This window comes from Bos taurus, chromosome 1 (genome assembly GCF_002263795.3).
Source record: "Bos taurus isolate L1 Dominette 01449 registration number 42190680 breed Hereford chromosome 1, ARS-UCD2.0, whole genome shotgun sequence".
Classification (NCBI taxonomy): Eukaryota; Metazoa; Chordata; class Mammalia; order Artiodactyla; family Bovidae; genus Bos; species Bos taurus.
In genome coordinates this window covers 53,513,385-53,525,935 of record NC_037328.1, presented here as the reverse complement: position 1 = coordinate 53,525,935, position 12,551 = coordinate 53,513,385, and the positions used below count along the sequence as shown (strand labels likewise).

General features: G+C 40.3%; 1 non-coding gene across 1 annotated transcript; it reads left to right on the top strand.

The window, feature by feature from the left end:
* The first annotated feature begins 317 nt into the window (after positions 1-317).
* Positions 318-389, top strand: TRNAC-ACA (transfer RNA cysteine (anticodon ACA)). The gene has a single exon. It is a non-coding gene; the product is annotated as a tRNA-Cys (tRNA).
* Positions 390-12,551: the final 12,162 nt, after the last annotated feature.

Genomic DNA, 12,551 nt, shown 5'->3' with positions numbered 1-12,551 from the left:
CCAGGAAGAAATATATAATAAGTTCTTAGGCCAAAATTCATCCGCTTATTTATTCAACTAACCAACCAACAACTACTGACATCTGCCTTGTGCTAGACACTGTGAGTAATGGAGATAGAGAAGAATTAAGTAATGGTTCTGGCTTTTAAGCAGCTTAAAAATCTAGTAAGTCATCAACATTAGGGAAAAGAAACAAGTGGGCAGGGAAGAGATACCTGGTGTCTAGTTATTTAGGCTTATGGATCTACGATGTGTTCATAGTTAGACCTTTAAACTCATTTGTGATATTAAGGTTGTCTTACCACTAAGAATAAACTTCCCTGGTGGCTCAGATGGTAAAGCGTCTACCTACAATGCGGGAGACCCAGGTTCGATCCCTGGGTAGGGAAGATCCCCTGGAGAAGGAAATAGCAACCCATTCCAGTACTCTTGCCTGGAGAAATCCATGGATGGAAGAGCCTGGTAGGCTACAGTCCATGGGGCCGCAAAGAGTCGGACACGATTGAGCGACTTCACTTTCACGTTCACTTTTCACCACTAAGAATAAACGAGTCAGAAACATGATTTTGCTCCAAACTATATCTTAAAACTAAGCACCCCCAATCAAGAATCTCCCAAGTTGCTTATTATCAAATCACAGGCAATAAATACCAAAGAGGACTCCAGGCTTTTCCAGAACTAGTTTCAACAGTGAGACTCTGATTCCTGGTGTGGAGCCCAGGTCATCCAGTCTAGACTTCCTCCTCCTTCCTAATGGGCTCTCATTTGGGATCTCGATGTCCTTTTGTGTTAGCAAAACTCATTCACAACCATCTGAATCCTCAAACTTTGAGTCAAAAGAATCATCTTTGTCCTAAAAGTATGACTCTAGACATAAGGTTCTACAGAGTTTGAACTTGAAAGTGAATTGTTAGAGGCTCTATCCCTTTTCTCCCAGTAACCTCTTTGGCCCCTTTATAAACTTGGCTCCCTTGTCCCTGTGACCCAGCTCAGCACTCCAGGAATCTCAAGAAAAGAGTGAGTCAAATCCTAGCCAGATGTTTCCCAATCCCATGTTTTATTCCTGGGTACCTGAAGATGACTTATCAATTAGAATTAAGCCAGTGATTATGATGTGAATTAGACAGAATCTGGTGTAAAGGAATGCTATCAACATGGACATTTATTATAGGTGGCCAAATATACAGAAAGTAAAACCATAAACCTGATTGAGCTCTGGAAAACCATATGTATTAGTCACGTATGTCAGCTCCTTATCATATATGACCAATTACCACACAGCACAACAATAATAATGTCATTAAAATGCATGTTAATCAATATTGTGGTAGATTTTTCTGTCTCTATATACATATCACTAAAGACAGAGAGATACAGAGATACATGGACATGCTCAGGCCACCTAGCTTGTCCCTGACCAGCTCTGATCTCCTACACCTTCAAAGAATTAAAGGAAACTGCCTGAGTTATGGTGAATCTACCTTCACCCTAACCCCCATTTTCCTGGCAGAACAGGAGTTCTTTCACAACAGCAGCAGTTGGAGAGTCAAATGGGTAGGCATCCACTCATAGGAATATGGCATGAATAATCCTACCTTTTGACCTTTTGACAACCCACTACCTCCTATTGCCTCCACTGAGGAAAGAGGCAGTTTCCACAGGTCTCTCTTCTTTTCAGGGGCTCTTGTTTATCTCCCCCTAGATCTATCTCCTTCCTGAATCAGAGCCCTGGAATCCTCCATTACTTCTCTCTAGCCAGCAAACAGAGACAGAACAAGTGAGGAAGAGAGCACTGAGCTAGGATGGCTGCTATGGCACATGGTCCTAAGGTGAATTTGACCATGCAGACTTAATCTATGTCATCTTTAAATGACTCCAAGAAATGCTGTCTACTTCCAGAAAATCCATGTGCTTGTACCTCTTCTAGCCTCCGCCATGCTTGTCTTCTTTCTTTTGAATTCCTCTTCTCTATTTTCTTCCCTGGATGCTCTTCTTTCATTATTTCCTCCCCAGTGATTCTCTCTGTAATTATTCTCCACTCAGTATTTCTGTCTCTTTCCACAGTTCAGTCTGTTACCTAAGAGTGCCACAACTAACTTGATGATAGATAATGCCAAAAACATACTGCTGTCTTTATCAGAGGGACAACAGCTTTGGAAAAATCAATCCATCCAGCCATTCTAGGATATTTTTATATATTCTTTTTGGCCTCCAGAATACAAATTCTCTTCTTAGGGATGACTTGTACTTGATTGGAACCTTGATGAGAAGAGAAACTTTATGGTTTCACAGCTAATTGAAGGCATCAGCTCATCAAGTTTCACAGAACGAATTTTCCCCCTGCTTAATGATGTAGAACTCTGCAGTCTTACCTCTGCAGTGGTATCTCTGCAACCATTGAGCAGATTCCAAGATCATTTTTAAGGGACATTTTGCCCTATCTACAAGCAAATCTATGACTAATCTCTATTCACTGTGGATCAGCCTCTCAATTTTGATCAACATCTCAGTTTTTAATCTCTAATATTGACTGATTTATCATGTCATATCTGAAGTATATGAATTCACAAGATGAAACTGCAGCATTTAAATGCCTCATCAGAGAGCTCTCCAACTCTAGCCAAAAACGGAGCTGAAACTTATCCTTGAGACCTGCAAACTTCCTGTGGTTCTTGGTATTTTTTTTTAAATACACCATGAGTTTTTAAAAATTAAGCATACATTTAAATGCATTTTAAAACTATAAACATGTAGTAAGATTATCTTTACCCTAAAACATATACAGACTGAAAATGTTTAAGATTGAGAATAAAATAAATATAGAAGCTCTGTTGTTTACTTCTTATAACTCAGTGGGTTATTTGGTATCCCTTTAGGGTTCTATATTCCACACTGAAAACTCCTGCACCCAGGTGAAAGGGGAGTCATAGGGAATCAGTGCTGTGCCTGAGTCCAACCTGTAACAGATGACCCTGTCTCAGCACCATCTTTCCTACCTTTACTTTTCCCAATTGTCCAGTTACACTTACTCAGATTTATGCCCCTGTTCTTTGAAGCCTCTGTCCTCTGCTACCAACTTTTGCAACTTTTCTTTGCATTCTGTTTCATTTTATGTAAGTTCAGTTCAGTCGCTCTGTCATGTCCAACTCTTTGCGACCCCAAGGACTGCAGCACATCAGGCTTCCCTGTCCATCACCAACTCCCAGAGCTTGCTCAAACTCATGACCATTGAGTCAGTGAGGTCTTCCAACCATCTCATTCTCTGTTGTCCCCTTCTCCTCCTGCCTTCAATCTTTCCCAGATCAGGGTCTTTTCCAATGAGTCCGTTCTTTGCATCAGGTGGCCAGCTTCAGCATCAGTCCTTCCAATGAATATTCAGGACTGATTTCATTTAGGATTGACAGGTTGGATATCCTTTAAGTCCAAGGGATGCTCAAGAGTCTTCTCCAGCACCACAGTTCAAAAGCATCAATTCTTTGGCACTCAGCTTTCTTTATAGTCCAACTCTCACATTCATATGTGACTACTGGAAAAACCATAGCTTTGACTAGATGGGCCTTTGTCAGCAAAGTAACGTCTCTCCTTTTTAATATGCTGTCTAGGTTGGTCATAGCTTTTCTTCCAAGGAACAAGTGTCTTTTAATTTATGGCCTCAGTCACCATCTGCAGTGATTTTGAAGCCCAAGAAAATACTCTCACCGTTTCCATTGTTTCCCCATTTATTTGCCATGAAGTGATGGGACTGGATGCCATGATCTTAGTTTCTTGAAGGTAGAGTTTTAAGCCAGCTTTTTCACTCTCCTCTTTCACTTTCATCAGGAGGCTCTTTAGTTCTTCTTCACTTATTGCCATAAGGGTGGTGTCATCTGCATATCCGAGGTTACTGATGTTTCTCCTGGTAATCTTGATTCCAACTCGTGCTTCATCCAGCCTGTCATTTCACACGATGTACTCTGCATAGAAGTTAAATAAGCAGGGTGACAGTACACAACTTTGACGTACTCCTTTCCCAACTTGGAACCAGCCCATTTTTCCATGTCCAGTTATAATTGTTGCTTCTTGACCTGCAGACAGGTTTCACATGAGGTAGGTAAGGTGGTCTGGTATTCCGTTCTATTTAAGAGTTTTACACAGTTTGTTGTGATCCACACAGTCAAAGACTTTAGCATAGTCAGTGAAGCAGAAGTAGATGTTTTTCTGGAATTCTCTTGCTTTTTCGATGATCCAGCAGATGTTGGCAATTTGATCTCTGGTTCCTCTCCCTTTTCTAAATCCAGCTTAAACATCTGGAAGTTTTCAGATCACATACCATTGAAGCTTCACTTAGAGAAATTTGAGCATTACTTGGTTAGCATGTGAGATGAGTGCAATTGTGCACTAGTTTGAACATTCTTTGGTATTGCCTTTTTTGGGGATTGGAATGAAAACTGATCTTTCCAGTCCTGTGGCCACTGCTGACTTTTCCAAATTTGCTGGCATATTGAGTGCATCACTTTCACAGCATCATCTTCCAGGATTTGAAATAGCTCAGCTGGAATTCCATCACCTCCACAGCTTAGTTCGTAAGTGGCACTTCCTCAGGCCCACTTGACTTTGCAGTCTAGGATGTCTGGGTCCAGGTGAGTGATCACACCACTGTGGTTATCTGGGTCATGAAGATCTTTTTTGTATAGTTCTTCTGTGTATTCTTACCACCTCTTCTTAATATCTTCTGCTTCTGTTAGGTCCATACTGTTTCTGTCCTTTATTGTGCCCATCTTTGCATGAAATGTTCCCTTGGTATCTTGAAGAGATCTTTTTTCTTGAAGAGATCTCTAGTCTTTCCTATTCTATTGTTTTCCTCTATTTCTTTGCACTGATCATTGAGGAAGGCTTTCTTATGTCTCCTTGCTATTCTCTGGAATTCTGCATTCAGATGGGTGTATCTTTCCTTTTCTCCTTTGCCTTTAGCTTGTCTTCTTTTCTCAGATATTTGTAAGCCCTCCTCAGACAACCCCCTTGCCTTTTTGCATTTCTTTTTCTTGGAGATGGTCTTTATCCCTGCCTCCTGTACAATGTCAGAAACCTCTGACTATAGTTCTTCAGGCACTCTGTCTATCAGATATAATCCCTTGAATCTATTTGTCACTTCCACCGTACAAACATAAGGGATTTGACTTAGGTCATACCTGAATGGTCTAGTGGTTTTTCCTACTTTCTTCAATTTAAGTCGAATTTGGCAATAAGGAGTTCATGATCTGAGCCATAGTCAGCTCCTGGTATTGTTTTTGCTGCTGTATAGAGATTCTCCATCTTTGGCTACAAAGAATATAATCAATCTGATTTTGGTATTTTATATAAATAAACAGTGGAGAATTAAATAGATGGGGAAATCTGATAAGACAGATTAAAAATGTACCTCAAACTTTGAGCCACTGGGAAAGGAGTGAACTCTTAGGAAGAGGGTAGCTCTAAGGAGAAAAGAATATTAAAAGACTCTACTTAGTCTATGGATTGTGAAGGAGCAAAAACCTTTCTTCTACCCTCTCTGTGTATGTAGCATCTTCTGTCATTTTCCAAGAATGCTGAAATGGAAATTCTACCTTGTGGTGGCTGATTACAAGTAGTGTCTTCATACTATTAATATAAGCCATGAGTATCAAAGGTAGAGGCGCAGGAAAAGAAGCAGGATGCATTGTCTATAGAGAATTTAAAAACACTAATAAATCTCAATAAAAGTCAACTCAACTTCTGTTATCACCATATACATGCAATTCTAAATAGTCAGTGGTAAAATACTCCTCCTCCAACACATAATTTGTTAGGCTAAACAATGTTATGATTACTGTTGCTTTAATAAAATTTATGTAAACTTCAAATTAGCACAGTGTTATTACATATCTTTGAACAAGTGTTGTATTCTACATGGAAGTTAGTTCAGAGTACTTCCAATTACATCGTTGGCCCCATGTGTTGATACTTGGCTTCAGCTATATGCCTTCATTTTTAAAGTCAATTTGTAACAGTTAAAAAACATTTCAAGTTTGAGTGTGTGTCTACAATTCCTATCCTTCTATGTATTCCAGCAGGTAAACAGTAGAATCTAAATAAGCAATGACAGCCTGGTGATTGTTAAGACAAATTAAACAGAACTTGAATTATATCAATTTGGTTATTCTATATGATTATATTGAGTTTAATTGTGTTTTAAACTTAAATTCAGAGAGTGAAAACTGGGAGGTATAGTAATTTTGGTAAGTACAAATTTTAATTCACACAAAAGTACATACTGAATTTAAATAGCATCTTTAAAACTGACATTTGCTCCTCTTAATAGGTTTGGTTTTGTTTTAAAACTTTAGAATAGGTCAAGAAATAATGATTATTACTGATCATTACATAATTATTACTGGAAGTAATTTTTTATATAAAAAATGGGAGTGTTAAAGAACGATCCCCTATGGGGAAGGGTGTTGGGGGAAGGGCAAATGGGTAAAGGAGTCAACGTATGTTGATGAATGAAAAATAGGCTTTTTGTGGTGATCATGCTGCAGCATATTCAGAAGTCAAATTATAATGTCAAATACATGAAACTTACATAATGTTATAGACCAATGTCGGAGAAGGCAATAGCACCCCACTCCAGTACTCTTGCCTGGAAAATCCCATGGACAGAGGAGCCTGGAAGGCTGCAGTCCATGGGGTCACTGAGGGTCTTCAGTGACTGAGCAACTTCACTTTCACTTTTCACTTTCATGCATTGGAGAAGGAAATGGCAACCCACTCCAGTGTTCTTGCCTGGAGAATCCCAGGGACGGGGGAGCCTGGTGGGCTGCCGTCTATGGGGTCGCACAGAGTCAGACACAACTGAAGTGACTTAGCATAGCATAGAGGAAGGGGATGGAAACTAGTAATAATGTAATATTTTTGACTATTAAATACAAGATTCACTTTATTTTTTTCAGTTTAAAATCTATTTTTAATTTAAAAAATTGTGATAAGATACACATCACATAAAATTTACCACTTGAACCATCTTTAAATGTACAGTTCAGTAGTGGTAAGTACATTCACACTGCTATGCAACCAGTCTCCAGAACGCTTTATCATACAAAACTGAAACTCTATACCCCATTAACAATTTTTAATCTGCCCCTCCTGCCAGCCCCTGACCACTACTCTTCTACTTTCTGTCTCTTAAATTTGATCACTCTACATAGCCCACATAAGTGGAATCATACTGTATTAATACAAGCTTTACTTTTCCATTTTAAAAATGGGTGGTAGGTGTCAAATTGCCATGACAAATAGATTTCATTGCATGTATTTTTAATAAATGTTTTATTTTAAACTGATAAGCCTTTTGCTACTATTTACACTGATGACTTAAATTTCTGAAAATCAATTCAAAAGGTATAAGGCAATACATAGTTTTCTAAATTTCATTTAGGGAGTATGTGAATAGAAAAGATGCCCAGTGGTCCTAATTTGGTCTTTTGTGTTATACATGTGAGATTAAGTGATTTGCATACAGAGATCTAATGCAGCAGAAGGAATCTAAGACCCCTGACACCTAAGAGCTCCCTGCAAGCCAAGATTCTGTTGTCCACAAATTTTATACATTTGTTTCCATTTTAAGGGCACTATTCACATATAATCTTATTTGTGAATACCTTGAACAGCCAAGAATCTTTTTAAATGAAAAGTAACTTATATCTTGGATTTCCCTGGTGGCTCAGTGGTAACGAATCACCTGCAATGCAGGAAATGTGGATTCGACCCCTGGGTTGAGAAGATCCTCGTGGAGGAGGAAATGGCAACCCACTGCAGTATTCTTGCCTTGAAAATCCCATGGACAGAGAAGCCTGGTGGGCTACAGTCCATGGGGTCACAAAGAGACATAACTTAGTGACTAAACTCTGTATCTCTAGTATGTCTGATTTTTATATAATAAACACAAACAGATAAACCTATATTTGGTAATATGGTTAATATTTTGTTTCAAGTAATATTAAGTATATTATTCTGGCTCGGTGGTAAAGAAACCACCAGCAATGCAGGAGACTTGACTTGTATATGTTGGAGAGGACCCAGAAGTCAGAAAATTACAGAAGAATACACTAAGGCACCATGCAGTAAATTGCCCCAAATAGCCTTCAGGGAATTCTGACCCATATGAAATGTTAAAGACATGAATTCTGTGACTATTCACAAATATTTCTTAGTCTTTTAAAAAGAGATCCTTTAAGAAACTTCAAAATACATGAATGGAATAAAAAATTACTAACTCCTCTGGGTGTCAGATGCACTCAACACGCCAATGACTGCAAGTGTTGCTCAGAGTGGGTGGTCACTCTCCCTGTTGTCAGGGCTCAACTTAACCCAAGAGCACTCTTGTGATCCTGGGTTCTCTTTTTTCCTCTGTCACTCTCAACAAACCCACTAGTCAATGCAATTCATATCATTAAATCAATGTTCTTCTGGGCAACCACTTTTAAGTTGCTTTCTTCACCTGATTTCCTCAAAAAAAAAAAAAAAATCAGATTTCTCTTCTTTCATTAGATGATGCTATTATAGGTGGCACTAATGGTAAAGAGTCCACCTGCCAGTACAGGAGACGCAAGAGATACGATTTTGATCCCTAGGTCAGGAAGGATCCCCTAGAGTAGGAAATGGCACCCCATTCCAGTATTCTTGTCTGGAAAATTCAATGGGCCCAGGAGCCTGGCAGGCTACAGTCTATGGGGCAGACCTGACTGAGCAACTGAGCACATGCTCTTATATCATCTGTGGACTGATTACAGTCAGATTTGTATTTCTGACTCTCACCTTTCCTCTGAGCCCTAGACTTGTATTCCTGACTCCTTATACCAGAGCTCCACCTGAGTGTCTAATAGAGATATTAAATTGATCATAATCAAATATGATTGAATGTTTTGCTATACCTACTCTTCCCCCCAGGGGTCCTCAGTGCAGTCAAAGGTATCACTCTTCAACAAGTTGTTAAGAACATAATCTTGATCTTTCATGACTCTCTTTCTCCTATTCCTCACACACAGTCCATCAGGAAATCCTAAAGAGGCTCAACCTTCTCTGTATAACCAAACCCACCCAATTCTCACTCCTTCCTCAGCCACCATCTGAGTTCTAGAACTCTGCTAATGCCTCCTGCCTCATCTCCTTGTTAACCTGTTTTTCCTCCAATCTCTTTTCTACAACAATGGCCTTTGAAAGCTTTATAAAACATAAATCATCTTGTGCCACTCCCCTGAGCAAAACACTCCAGTAATTTCCTGTCAAATTTACAGTGAAACCCAGAGCCCTTACTTTGGCTCAGAAGTGCTGTATGATCGGGACTGGGCTGTGTTTTAGACTTTAATCTGACATTGCTTTCCCTTTATCATTTCACTCTCTTCAGTCACACCGCTTTTGCTGCTAATTCCTTCAACACAACACCCATCTCCCTGCCTTGGGCTCTTGCTTGTCCCTCAGTCTGGAACATTCGTCCCAGCTCTGTCTATGGCTCACCCACACTTCCGTGGGTTTCTGTTTCCTGAGATACTTTGCCTGAACACACTGCATTGTGTACAACAGCACAGAGGCACACTCAATTGTCTTTCTTTCTTTAGTTCTTTATCACAAAAAAATTTCAAGCATATTCAGAAATAGAATAATATCAACACCCAACTTCAGTACTCATCAGTACATGACTAATCTTATTCATTCATATCCATCAGCTCTTTCCTGCCTAATAGATTGTGTGTGTGCTCAATCCCAGCAGATTATTTTGAAGCAAACCCCTGATATTATATGATGTCATATTTCAGTGTGCATCCCTAAAAGGTCAAACCACTTAAAATGATTATAGTGTCATTATGACACCTAAAATAATAATCATCAATATTAGCAAATATTCAGTCAATATTTCCCTAATAGCCTTCTAAATTATTAATGGCTTTTTGTTGTTTAAATGAAGATCTATATAGGATCCATATTTTGAGAGTGGTTGAAATTGATTTCTTTTTCTTCAAGGCATTGTCCAATATCTGACATATTATATCTTTACCTCCCACATTAGAATGTCATCTCAAGAAGGCAAGGACCTCGTCTTCATTGCCCACTGATGAATCACCAAAGCTAAAGTTGGTACAGAGAAGCTCTATAAATAGTCACTGAATTAACAAATGAGTTAATCTACCCGACTTCAGACCAAATCTAAGCCTGTGCTCTCTCTTGCTCTCTATCACTTTTCCCTTTTCTCAAATTTCTGTCTGGTAATAAGGAAGAATCTCTGCCTCTTGCTGGCATCACTGAGCTCCACTCTCAAAGTTGCCTGAGAGGGAGAGATAAAGAATAAACAGCTGCTCACTAGAGGGCATCTCTAAGGAAGGGGCAGTTAGGCTGGCCACAGTGGAAGCAGGGCCAGGCTTCCTTTCCTGACTGCCTCCAGTAGTTGTCATCCAACAGCCATTCTCTGCTTCTTCATCTTGCTCTTGAATCATGGGATTCCTCACAGTGATCATGTGCCCCATCTTGGAGGATGAATCATAGCACTCCTGCTCCTCTTGGCCATATACAAGTCCTCAACCACTATTCCAAAATCTAAAGGGCTCTATAAGCCTAAAGATGTTCCCCTGAGTTTGAGAATAATTCATTTGACAGCAAAACCTGCTATGGCCTGGTGTCAGGCTATTTATGATCTTTTCCCCATGTATTGTGAATATTCATGTTACTGCAGCAGAATATTAAGATGTTTCATTACAGGATGTTGCCCCAGATCCCTTAGTAATAAGTACAGCATAATATACAGAATTTGCATTCTCTTTCCTTCTAAAATCTGAAAATTTTTGGATTCTGAAATATGTCTGGGGCCCACTGATCTTGGATAAGGGATTGTGGAGCCTTATTCAATTGCTCAGCCACATAGGGTGGGAAGGGATGTCATGTGACCAGAACTGAACAATGAAGTATAACAGGAAATCTGCTTGATCTTCTAGAGGAAATTCTTGCTTCTAAAATAAAGATGGAAAGCCTCCAAAGAGCATGGGCTTACCCTAATCCCTTCTTCCTGCTTTGGGTATCAGTGGAGGATGTGAGTCCTGCGACTTTATGAACATGAGAAGACAAGATTAAGGATGAAGAGCCAATAAACTGAAGATGGTAGAGAAAAAGGGGGAAAGATCAGGCTGTTAATAACTCTGAGTTTCCTAAAGAACCCTGAACCAAGCACAATGTTTCTGGTGAAGTAAATAATAAATTTCTTGTTTATAAACCAGTGTTAAGCAGGTTTTCTGTTACTTTCCTACAGATGAGATTAGCCAAGGACAATAAAACAATGTCTAAACAGGTAACAAGTAGGGCCCTCACTTGGCAGACCATAAAGCCACCACTTCCCAATGAAGGATTAAACAAGAGGCCTATAATATGGGCCTCTAAACAAAGGCCCTGGTGCTGGCCTTGTCAGGTTGCCAAGAAGAAAGGAGAAGAAAGAACAGAAAGGCAGGAATTCTCTTCTTGGCAGAGAACCAGCATAAAGGAACTCATTGCTCACCTTGGGCACACTGAAGTTATCAGTTTGTGTGCCACACCCCAGCAGACAGTTCTTTGAAAATTTACCAGGAAGTGTGTTTGTATGCGGGTGCAGACTTGTGTGTTAAGGGGATAAACCAGTCAATACTGCTATGCATAAAACATCCCTGCCTGACCAGTCTTTTCAGAACTTTTCTGACCTTTTTGGTGAGTGAGTCTGCTCTGCAGCTGTGCTCCCTGATTCTCCAAACTGCCTAGAGAGCCCCAGGCTCCTCTATCTTGACACGGACATTCTTCCATCTGTCCTCTCTGGAGACTCCACATTCTCTCCTTTCTTCCTTCACAACCACAGCTCTGAGATCTCAGTTTCTTTCTGTCTTTCCTTCCAGCCCCAGGACACTGCCTTTCTACAGGATGAAGCCAACCTCTTGCTTCCTTCTCATCACCATCCCTCTTGAAGTGAAGTGAAGTGAAAGTCATTCTGTCATGTCCGACTCTTTGTGACCCCATGGACTCTCCATGGAATTCTACAGGCCAGAATACTGGAGTGGGTAGCCTTTCCCTTCTCCAGGGGATCTTCCCAACCCCTGGATAGAACCCAGGTCTCCTGCATTGCAGGCAGATTCTTTACCAACTGAGCCACAAGGGAAGCCCAAGAACACTGGAGTGGGTAACCTATCCCTTCTCCATGATAATCCCATGGGGTGCTCCATACCCCTTAGACTCCATTATCGATAAAAAGATAAAAAATGCTCTCATTGGTAACTGACTGGGGTCAGGCAGTCAGAGGAAGGGGATGGGAGAGTAACCCCTGATTATAAACCTTAAAAGTTAGTGGGAGGCCTGATTATGAACACAGTGACACCTCTGGGTAGAAGGGGATTATGGGAGACAGAGATTATGGACAGTGTCCCTTCTCCCCTACTCAGAGCTCAAGCCTCTGCCACAGAGAAGATGAGCTCATGCTTCAGTGTCAAGAACTCAGGCAAACTGTCCTCCTGCCCTCTTCCCTCTCCAGGGAGGAATGGAGGGTGTGATGCCCC